The sequence below is a fragment of the Hemiscyllium ocellatum genome, chromosome 19 (genome assembly GCF_020745735.1).
Source record: "Hemiscyllium ocellatum isolate sHemOce1 chromosome 19, sHemOce1.pat.X.cur, whole genome shotgun sequence".
Classification (NCBI taxonomy): Eukaryota; Metazoa; Chordata; class Chondrichthyes; order Orectolobiformes; family Hemiscylliidae; genus Hemiscyllium; species Hemiscyllium ocellatum.
The window spans coordinates 72,761,423-72,772,611 of NC_083419.1; the positions used below are offsets into that span (position 1 = coordinate 72,761,423).

Below are 11,189 nucleotides of genomic sequence, written 5' to 3' on the forward strand. Positions count from 1 at the left end.
CCCACATCGGCAATTCTTCACTGTGCATTCACAGACAGTTTTCCCACCCCGGCACCTTTTGAAGTATTTCTATTATTTTGTGCTGTCTCTCTGTGTTCTTTCCACCAACATGAATCACTTCTACCCAACCTTCTCCAGATTTCATGTGACAAAACACTCATTAAGAATCCCATTGCATGAAACATGCACTTCGCATCTCCCATTATTTGGTTTTCCTGAATCTCTTTCATACGATAAACGTTCACAGCAACTTGACTTGGAAAAGAAAATCGCGTTCCTTTTCATTTTCACAATTCAGTCTACATATCATTCAGTTCAGGCATCAGTCTCAAATTTTTCTTTGAGGTTTTATAATATCGTCGATGCATATAAACTGGCCATTGGACTCCCAATTTCAATAATACAGCTGTGATAATCCAAAAATAGCGACGAGAGTGGGAGTCCAACCCATGCGTGCAGAGCACAACGGATTAGCAGTCCACTGCCTTAACCTCTCGGCCACCTCATCACATACGCGCGAAAGAACGTAACATAATCTCCCACACCATCACAATCTCATCACCTCTGGGGAATCTCCCATTCGCAGCCTCCAACCTCATTGTCCATGAACCACGCGCTGCCCAATTCTACCTCCTTCCTAAGACCTGCTGTCTTTGCCTGCGCCTGTCCGACCCGACTCATCTCTTCCTACCTCAACACCTTCCTGTCTCCCCAGTCCAAGAAATCCTCACCTACGTTTGTGACACCACCTATGCACTTCATTTCCTCCAAGACTTTTGTTTCCCTGGTCAAAACAACGCACCATCTTCACCTTGGACATCCAGTGCCTGCACACATCAATCTGCCATTACGAAAGTCTCAAAGCCCTCTGTTTCTTCATCTCACCCCATCCCAACCAGTACCCTTCCACCGACACTATCATCCAGCTGGCTGAACTGGTCCTCACCCTCAACAACTTTTCTGTCCAATCCTCCCTCTTTCTCCAAGCCAAAGGGTTAGCCATGGGAACCCGCATGTAACTTAGCTTTGCCTGACTGTGTGTCAGATACGTGGAATTTTCCGTCATTTGCAGTTACTCTGGCAGCTCTCTCCACTTGTTCATCCGCTATGTTGATGAATTCATTGGCCCCACTTCCTGCTCCCACGAGGAGTTTGAACAGTTCACCAATGGAACCAACACCTTTCACGCCGACCTCGAATTCACCTGGACCTTCTTGCCAACTCCCTTTCACTTCTTGGACCTGTCCATCACCATCTCCAGCGAATTACCAATGACAGACACATATACTACAAGCCCACGGACTCCCGCAGCTACCAATACTACATCTCCTCCCACCCCACCTCGTGTAAAAACACCATCACTTATTCCTAATTCCTCCGCCTCGACCGCATCTTTTCCCAGGATGACCAATTCCACCTCAGAAAGTCCCAGCTGGTCTCCTTCCCATGTGGTTGACGATGCACCCCAGTGCATCTCCTCCACTTCACTCACAACCGCCCTTGAACCCCACCCCTCCCGAACCAAGGACAGAACCCCATGGTCCTCAACTTTCACCCCACCACTCAGCATCAAACACATCAGACTCCATCACTTCTGCAATCTCCAAACAAACCCCACTATCAGGTATATCCCTCCACACCCCTACCAGCATTCTGAAAAGACTACTCCCACCACGAACCCCTCGTCAGGTCTACGACCTCCAATAAACCCACACTCCACTTCTGGCATCTTTCCCGCCACCGCAGGAAGCGTAAAAGCAGCGCCCACACTTCTCCATTCATCTCTCCCCAAGGGATCCTTCCACATCCGTTAGAAATTCACCTTTACAACTTACAATGTCATCTACTGCATCTGTTGAATCCAGTGTTGTCTCCTCTACATCAGGGAGACTGGGCACCTTCTTGAAGATCATTTCAGATAACATCTTTGGGACACCCGCAACCAACAACTTCACCATCCAGTGACAGAACACATCAACTCCCCCTCCCACTCCGTCAAAGAATGCAGGTCCTGGGCCTCCTTCAGCGTGAAACCATAACCACCCAATGCCTGGAGGACGAGTGCCTTATATTCCGCCTTGGAACTCTGTCATGTCACGAGATAAGTGTGGATTTGAACAATTTCCTCATTTCCTTTGCCCCAAGTCCCAAGCCTCAAACTAGGCATCGCCCTCTGGACCCATTCCATCACAGCTCCTTCTGAGCTATCACCTCTCACCTTCATCCAACTACCGCTTTCCCACTATCTCCCCCACAACCCTAAACCCCTACCATTTATCTCTCAGCCCAGATTCATAAGCCTTATTCCTGTTGAAGGGCTTATGCCTGAAACGTGGATTCTCCTGCTCCTCGGATGCTGACTGACCTGCTGTGGTTTTCTAGCACCGCACTCCCGACTCTGATCTCCAGCATCTGCAGTCCGAACTTTCTCCTAGGAATAATCAATGACCTTGGAGTGAAGATGTCCCTGGATTGTAGTGATCAAAGTTTTGCGTTTATTTTGGGTGAGGGGAGGCTGGATCTGAGACGAGCACTTAACACCTAGACAACGGGAATGGTATCAGATATCGAAGTTAGGGTGGGTTGAAGTGAAGTGGAAAATTCTGTCAGAAGGTGAATCAGTACAAATGCATCATATCACTCAGTCTGTAAAAGACACGCAGAAGGTGCAAATGAAGTTCAGTGCAGTCACAATAACAGGTAAAGTGGAAAGGAGACAATACAATACACTGAGGTGGAATGGAATTATTTATGAGAAAGGATTAAATATTTAAGCTATTTTACATACAGACTGTCGTCACAGTGGATAAAGGAATTTCCATCGGTATAACGGCGATGTTTGCCTGCGACATCACAATTCCGAGTGACACTGACATGTTAACTTCTGTAGTAGCGTGGCCAAGTGAAAGCATGATCGGCCCATCAACCAGAATTGCATACTTCAAAACTCTTCCCTGTGCTGTACAATCTATTTGCTGCTCCAGTAGTCAGATCCCAACCGCTTCACAGTGTATCCTTTTCTGCTTCCTGCCTCACATACGCACTTGAAACCTGATCAAAGGGGATCCAAGATGGCGGTGACCCAGCAATTCTGAGTCTATAGTGCTCTTCCCAAGACTTGGGTAGAGTGGGTCACCCACCCTCACCACACTCACCAAATCATTCATAATAGCTGTTAACTTTAAATGGTTCCTTAGTATTACATTTAATTAGTCTAATATTTAGTAAAAATGACCAAAGGGAAGGGAGCCCGCAGCTCTCAACAAGCAGGACCCCTCCCACCCACCCCCGTTCAGCTGCAGCAGAGGCGTCCACAGCCGCCCCTGGGGACTTAACGATGGTAACAAGCCTTGTGGAGATGATCACCAAGCTGGACGCAAAGATTGATGCCTGTACCGAGGAGTCCCGAAATCGCTGGGAATCACTCTCGGCCGCGCTGCAGAAGCACAGCCGAGACATCCAGGAACTTGAATGCCGAGTCGGAGGGGCGGAGTTAAAGGCCGCGACATCCGAGACTGCAGCTCAATCGGCCACGGATCAGGTCCGGACTCTCGAACAGCGAGTCCGGACCTTAGAAAATCATATTGACGTCCTTGATAATCGAGGTCGTCGAAAAAATATTCGTTTGCTGGGCCTTCCAGAACGGGAAGAGGAAGGCCAGCTTACAGCATTCCTGGAGCAGTGGCTGCCACAGCTTTTAAATCTGCATGCTGGATCAGGCCAGGTAAGGGTGCAATGGGCCTACCGGGTCGCAATACGTGGGCCCGGCTCGAACCAGCGCCCATGCCCGGTCCTGTTCCAGCTGCAGAGCTATAGGGACAGGCAGATGTTCCTAGAAGCCTCAAGAAATCTTGGAAAAGATCCCCAAGCAATGATCTATAAAGGATCCAAGATCATGCTATTCCAGGACTTTTCCCCAGCTCTGGTCCAAAAGAGGAAGGCATTCGATGAGGTGAAGAAGCGTTTAAGGGACTTAAATACTCAGTATTCCTTACGCTATCCAGCGACGCTAGGCTTTAACCACGAAGGATCCATATATAACTTGGGATCACCAGAGAAGGCTAAGAATTCTTGGACTCTCTTAGATAAACTGTAAGAGATTGTGGATGTTGTTTTGCCTTTCCCCCAAATTGGTCTATATCCCCCACCTTTTTTGTCTCTTTTTTTTACCTTATTGTTTAATATTATCATGGGGGCGGGGAGAGGGATTTGATTCCCCCACCCCACACACACCTTGGGGTTGTTTTCTTTTCTTACTTTATGTATATATGTGGGTATGTATGTATGTGTGTGTGTGTATATATATATATATATATACATACATAAATATATGTGTGTGTGTGTGTGTTGAGGCGTTTGGTTAATGTTGGTGGGGGGAGGTGGTTACCTTATTCTATTTTACCTCTGTCTTTAGGAGCGGGGTTGTTTTTCGCCGGTTATTTTGTATTATTATATTTAATTATTACTTGTTGAGATTGCAATTTTATACTTATACATTTATATATGGTATTAACATTCCCAAATATATCAAGGTGTTGGTGTGGGCGCGGGTAGGGTGCTCACTGTTAACTCTAGCTTTGTATTATATTTGAATTCTCCTCATTTTATTGAGGAGCACCTGGGTGGGGCATTGGTTGGGAGAGGATAAGATGGACTTTTGGAGAGGAAGTTACACTCCCTGGGAACAAGGGGGAAATCTCCATTTAGGTACGTTGTATATTATTTTTATTTAGAAATAGTTTTTTTATTATACTGTTGTGAGTGTATTAGAGAGCTTTTATTTCTGTAAATTTTATATGCTCCATGCTCGGGAAGTTCCAGATAGGGTTTCCCCTCCCGAGGGGTCTCGGATCTGCCCAGATGATTATGGTTGATCAGTCGGTTAAGTGGTGCACCTGGAACGTTAAGGGGAGTAATTCCAGTCAAAAGGAAGAAAATATTATCAAATCTTAAGAAAGAAAGAGTTGATATAGCTCTCCTACAGGAGACACACCTGTTGGATAAAGAACACTTAAAATTACGACAGGGTGGATTTGATCAGGCCTTTTTTTCTTCTTTTAGCTCAAAAAGCAGGGGAGTTGTTATTCTTGTTTGGAAGAATTTCCCTTTGAAAATCCTAAATCAGATAAAAGACGAATCTGGACGATATATTTTGATTAAAGCCCACGTAAATGGAGAGGAATATGGGATTTTAAATTTGTACTGCAACCCGGCACACCCCTTTAAATTTATAACGGAAGCTTTTTCAAAATTGATGGCCTTTGGTGCCCGTCATACAATTATAGGGAGAGACTTTAATTGTATTATGGATCCGGAAATAGATAGGATTCCCAAGAGTGCTGCCGGAGTATCTCCCAGATCTAGACATCTGGCGGATCTGAATAAAGAATTAGGATTGGTAGATGGATGGAGATGTCTTCATCCACAGGGTAGAGATTTTTCTTTCTACTCTAATCCACATAAATGTCATACAAGAATTGATATGTTTTTTGCCCCATCGATTTTTTAAAATTCCATATTATCCTGTAAAATAGGTACTATAGCAATTTCCGACCACGCCGCTGTACATATGGAAACTAAGGCAAGGAACAATCCGCTCGGCATTGGCGTATGGACCCCTTCCTGATAAAAGACAGTAAATTTGTAAAGTACTTCTCCCAAGAATTTAAAACTTTTGTAGAAATTAATTCAGGTACGGCTAGCAACCCATCAATGATGTGGGAGACCATCAAAGCTTATGCACGAGGTTTGATCATCTCCTACTCAGCGACCCAGAAAAAACTGAAGAGAGAACAACAGCGTCTGCTCGAAGCACGCTTAAAGGCAGCTGAAACAGCATACGCTGATAGACCTTCTATTATAAAATTGCAACGGATTACAGCTCTTAGGACAGCTCTAAACACTACGCTTACTCAAACGGCTAAGAGGGAAATATAATTTGCAAAACAAAGGTTATATGAATATGGCGACAAACCGGGTAGATACTTAGCATTTCTTGCAAAGAAAAAGAAGGCCCCTCAGACTATTACGACTATCAAGGAAAGTACAGGTACTTTGACTCATGATCATAAAAAGATTAATGCGATCTTTAGAGAATTTTATTCTGAGTTATATAAATCGCAGGATTGTGAAGGTAGGACTAGGAGGATGCAGTCATTTTTTTAAAAATTGACCTTTCCGGGCTTGACTCTGGAACAGGTATCGGTCCTAAATGCTCCTCTAACAGTCCAAGAAATACTTGATGCAATTAGGCAACTCCAGAGCGGAAAGGCACCGGGCCCAGATGGTTTTCAAGATGAATTCTATAAAGAATTTACAGAAATATTGGCTGATGCACTTATGGACATGTATAACTATGCACATAGTCAGGGCTGTCTTCCGCCTTCGCTGAAAGAGGCAAATATCTCTCTTATCCTTAAAAAAGGAAATGATCCAGAAGACTGTACATCATATAGACCAATATCCTTGCTAAATGTAGATTTTAAAATCCTCTCTAAAATGTTAGCACTGAGACTAGAAAGGGTACTGCCATATATTATAAAGGAGGATCAGACGGGATTTATTAAGGACCGTAGATCATCCAATAATATTAGAACGGTTTTGAATATGATCCAAGCCTGTCATCAGGGAAAGATACCAGGAGTAGTAGTTTCATTAGACGTGGAAAAGGCATTCGATAGGATTGAATGGTCATATTTGTTTTACACATTGGAAAGGTTTGGCGTTGGACAGGTGCTTACCAAATGGGTCTCAACATTGTATAGTGATCCCAAAGCAGTTGTGATTCCCAATGGATTAGGTTCAGATAGCTTCAGTGTGGGTAGGGGCTGCCGTCAAGGATGTCCTCTCTCGCCATTGTTATTTACTCTAATAATTGAACCACTAGCAGAAGCGATATGGACTGATCCTAATATAACGGTCCCGAGGATTGGTACAGGTAAACAAAAAATTACCCTTAATGCAGATGATGTTCTTTTATTCCTCAGTAATCCTCTGATGTCCGTACCTCGTCTAATTCAAGTTATTAATACATTTAGTGCGTTCTCAGGCTATATTTTTTTTAAATCGGAGGCTATGCCAATGGGTGGCCTGGTTATAACGCCCCACTTAGTGGACGGATCCCTTTTTCCCTTTTGGTGGTCCCTGGAGGGCTTCTTATATTTAGGTATTTTTATTACTCTAGTATTTGGTCAGTTGAATAAGGCTAATTTTGTGTAATTACTGGAAAGGATAAGGCGGGACCTCTAGCGATGGGTTGACCTTCCAATTTCCTGGTTGGGTAGAATAGCACTAATTAAAATGAATGTTCTGCCTCTTCTCCTATATCCTATGAGAATGCTCCCGGTGATGGTGCCAAGGATGGCCCTACGTAAATTATATGGCTGGCTGGGTTCCTTTATCTGGAATTATAGACGGCCCCTCATTAAGCTGAAGAAGTTACAGCTTCCACAGGCAAGATGAGGACTGGACTTTCCAGACTTTAGGAAATATCAGTTAAGTTCCCTATTAAGTTTCATAGCTGATTGGGTCTTGCCTGATCCACAATCAATCTGGCTGGACATCGAGGCCTCTCAAGTAAAATACCCACTTATTAACCTCTTATTTTCAGACAAGAGGAAAATCATTACAGATCACTGTAAAAACCCCATAATACTAAACACAATTAATGCCTGGAATATAATGCGGCAAAATGAGGGTAATTTACATAAAACATCCCCCTATGCACCGATGGTAGGGGCATGGAGATTCCAACCGGGGTTTACAGATGTCACTTTTAAACTCTGGAGATCCGGGGTATCTCATGTTTAGGGGACCAATTTAAAGATGGGGTCCTGATGTCTTTTTAACAGCTGCGTCAGAAATTCGGATTACCACCTCTTTCGATAGTTCCAAATTCGAGATTATATACAGTAGAAGACTACGTTAATAGATAGTCTTTATAAATCAGATAGAGAATGTAATGTCCTACGATCAGTGGGGGTATCCTCCGTCAGTACTATTTATCATTTACTACATTATGAAGTATCGGGAGATATGGACAGTCTGCTTAAAACATGGGATCAGGATTTGGGACTAGAAATCTCTATAGAAATGTGGAATGATATTTGGGAAAATGCTAGAAGAATTACTATCTGTAACAGAACCCAGGCTATCCAGCTGAAGATACTTCATAGGGCCCATATAGCACCGGCTCGATTGGCAAAATTTAAGGCAGGAGCATCTCCAATGTGTCCCAAATGCAAAATAGAGGTGGGCACTCTTGTACATTTCCTATGGACTTGTCATAAGATCCGTAGATATTGGACTAAAGTAGCAAGTACCCTGACAGAAATTTTAGGAACGGAAATTAGAGTGGACCCTATATCTCTCCTTTTGGGCTTTTCGAACTTTTCCTCCCTGGATATGCATGGGAAGAGACTATTTTCTGTTCTCTCTTTCTGTGCAAGGAAAAATATTTTGGTGAACTGTGTGGCTGAGGGCCCCCCTGGACTTTCAAATTGGCACAGATTAATTATGGAATGTATTCCCCTTGACTTCCTTACAAATATGATGCACCGAAAGACTGAATTATTTTATAAAATATGGCAGCCCTTTTTGAATTACATAAATGCAGATATTTCGACCATCCTAACAAGGGCTTTTATTTAATGAAGATTACAAACCTGGCTGCTCCGGGGCCCCTTAGGAGAGGAATCCTGCACGAATACGGGTTTTATTACATTTGATGTTAATACATTCCGAGCATGTAAGAGACTTAAGTATACACTCTGGTTAGTTGTAGGTTAGATTAGTAGAAAGTTGAGTTTTGTTTTTTTTTCATTTTTGTATTTTTTTCCTTTGTTAAATTTTGACTATTGTATATTTGATTTAATTGTACATCAATGTTTGTATTTGAGAGTTTTTGTTTATTTTTGTAAACTTGTAAAAATGTTAAATTTCTAATAAAAATATCTTATATTAACAAAAAGAAACCTGATCAAATCGCCAGTGTTTCCGCTTTAACCCATATTTTGTAACTCCCAAGCTGATTCAGGTACAAGTGACCAATTGGCCTTTTCGAACGCTCTCACTCTGTATGATCTGCGCACTGTATCTGATCGGCTGAACACACTGCAGAAATTATCCCATCCCAGCGGACTGTGCTTCCTACATTGATAGAGCTGTCTCCATTGGGAGAGTATCACACAGTAACTGTGAATATCTTTTCATGTCATCCTCGAAGGTACTTGCTACAAAAAGCTGATGACTGCAGAGCCCAGTGTGCCCATAAACCAGAAATCAATGAATAAAAAGATTCTTCTTTTCAGAAGAATCCAATGCAGACCATCAAGTTAACACTTCCTGGAGAGATAATGAATCTGGGAGAACGGACAGTCTCAACTGGTTTCAGCATTTACAACCTTGATCCGTGTGACAACAAAAATAGAAACCTGGAACTGTTTATCTTTCTTCTGAAAAACAGGTGAGTAAATTTTGAAGAGCATAGATATTTCTTCCTGGTGTTCATGAAATGATCAACAGCAGAGTATGGTTCCCTGAGTATGGTCTGACTTTGGGTTCTGGACTGTGATATTCTGCTCAAATGATCTGAACACATACAAAGAAATGACTCAGTGACAAGATCTGCTGAATTGGAATCCGTGAAGAACAGAAGCCGATGTCACGAAAAGAGCCATAAGAATGGGAATGTAGCAAATTATTTTCCAGACTCGAGGAGAGTGCATAGTGCTATTTCCAGGGGTCAATATCTGTGCAACTGGACTGAAACAGCGTTGGGTGTTATTGTACTGCATCGTTTGTATAATGGTGCAAAAGCACGGAACTTTTGTATTGAGGGAATAACTTCAAAATCCCCAATGAGGCAAAACATACAAATGAGGTAAACAACAAAGTAACCACTCAATTTGGTGTTATGTCATGGGGTAAACTTCCCTGTTCAAATTTCGTTCAAAATCGCTCTCTGACCAATTCCTATGACTGATTTTCGAACAGTGAATGGTCTATGTCAATAAAAACTGCTCTGATCTCACAACTTCAACATATCATACCCACCCCCTTAAGTATGTCTGGCAATTGATCCCTCACTGTGTTACTTCATCACACGTAGAGAACAAATAACTATAAGAACAACAGTCATGTATGTGAGTGGGATTTGAACCGATTCTGTTGAAACCAATCGATTCAGCTGTAATTGAAATTGCTTCCACATTTCCTGTATCAGTAATACGATTGCATAGCTTAGTGGTGAGTTTTCATGCATTGAATTGGACCTAGCATCCTTTCTCAGCTTAAAATATAGAGGGATATAAAGACATGATGAAAGACACGGGCATGACACAATGTCGTTAGAAACAATGGAAATGTGGTTTCCTGGGAGATAAAGCCACTAGAAATGAAAAGAGGGTGTTTAATGGGATGGTGGCATAGATAAGGAATAATGCAGGAGGAATCAGGAAAGACTTAGTTGTGTCCAAAGAGAGGTTATCCAGATGATGTGAAGTTGTCAAGAGTAAATACGAGGAAAGATTCCTCGTTTAGGTGAGTGGAAACTAGACGTTAGAACTTCAAACACATCGGGACACGATAAAGAATTTTGGAGTAGGCATTTTCTATTCTGAGATTTGTTGAATTCGGAGATGAAATTCCAGAAATAGAATCATTTTAGGAGCTGATTCAAGAATATTTGAAAACTGAGTGCAGGCAGACAACGAGTGAATTTGATTGGATTAGATTAGATTAGATTAGATTAGATTAGATTAGATTAGATTGGATTAGTTTAGATTAGATTACAGTTTGGAAACATCCCCTTCATCCCAACAAGTCCACACGGACCCGCAGAAGCGCAATCCACCCAGAGCCATTCCGTTACATTTACCCCTGCCCCTAACACTACGGTCAATTTAACACAGCCAATTCACCTAACCTGCATATATTTTGACTGTGGGACGAAACCGGAGCACACGGAAGAAACCCACCCAGACACGGGGAGAATTAAACAGCGACAGTGATTCTGGGCTGCCTGTATGGGGATGCAAAATGGAAACATTCTCGAATTAGTTAACATTCAGAGGAAAGAAATTGCATAACGACTGCAACTGAAAATGTTAAGCAGAAGACGAGCTGGTGGAGTTGGAAGGTGCAGCAACTCATTCAACATGAAATATTATATACTATAAATGCAGTGAACT

At 42.6% G+C, this 11,189-nt stretch overlaps 1 non-coding gene across 1 annotated transcript; it reads right to left on the reverse strand.

The window, feature by feature from the left end:
- Positions 1–426: 426 nt before the first annotated feature.
- trnas-gcu (transfer RNA serine (anticodon GCU)) lies at positions 427–508 on the reverse strand. Its single transcript has one exon. It is a non-coding gene; the product is annotated as a tRNA-Ser (tRNA).
- Positions 509–11,189: the final 10,681 nt, after the last annotated feature.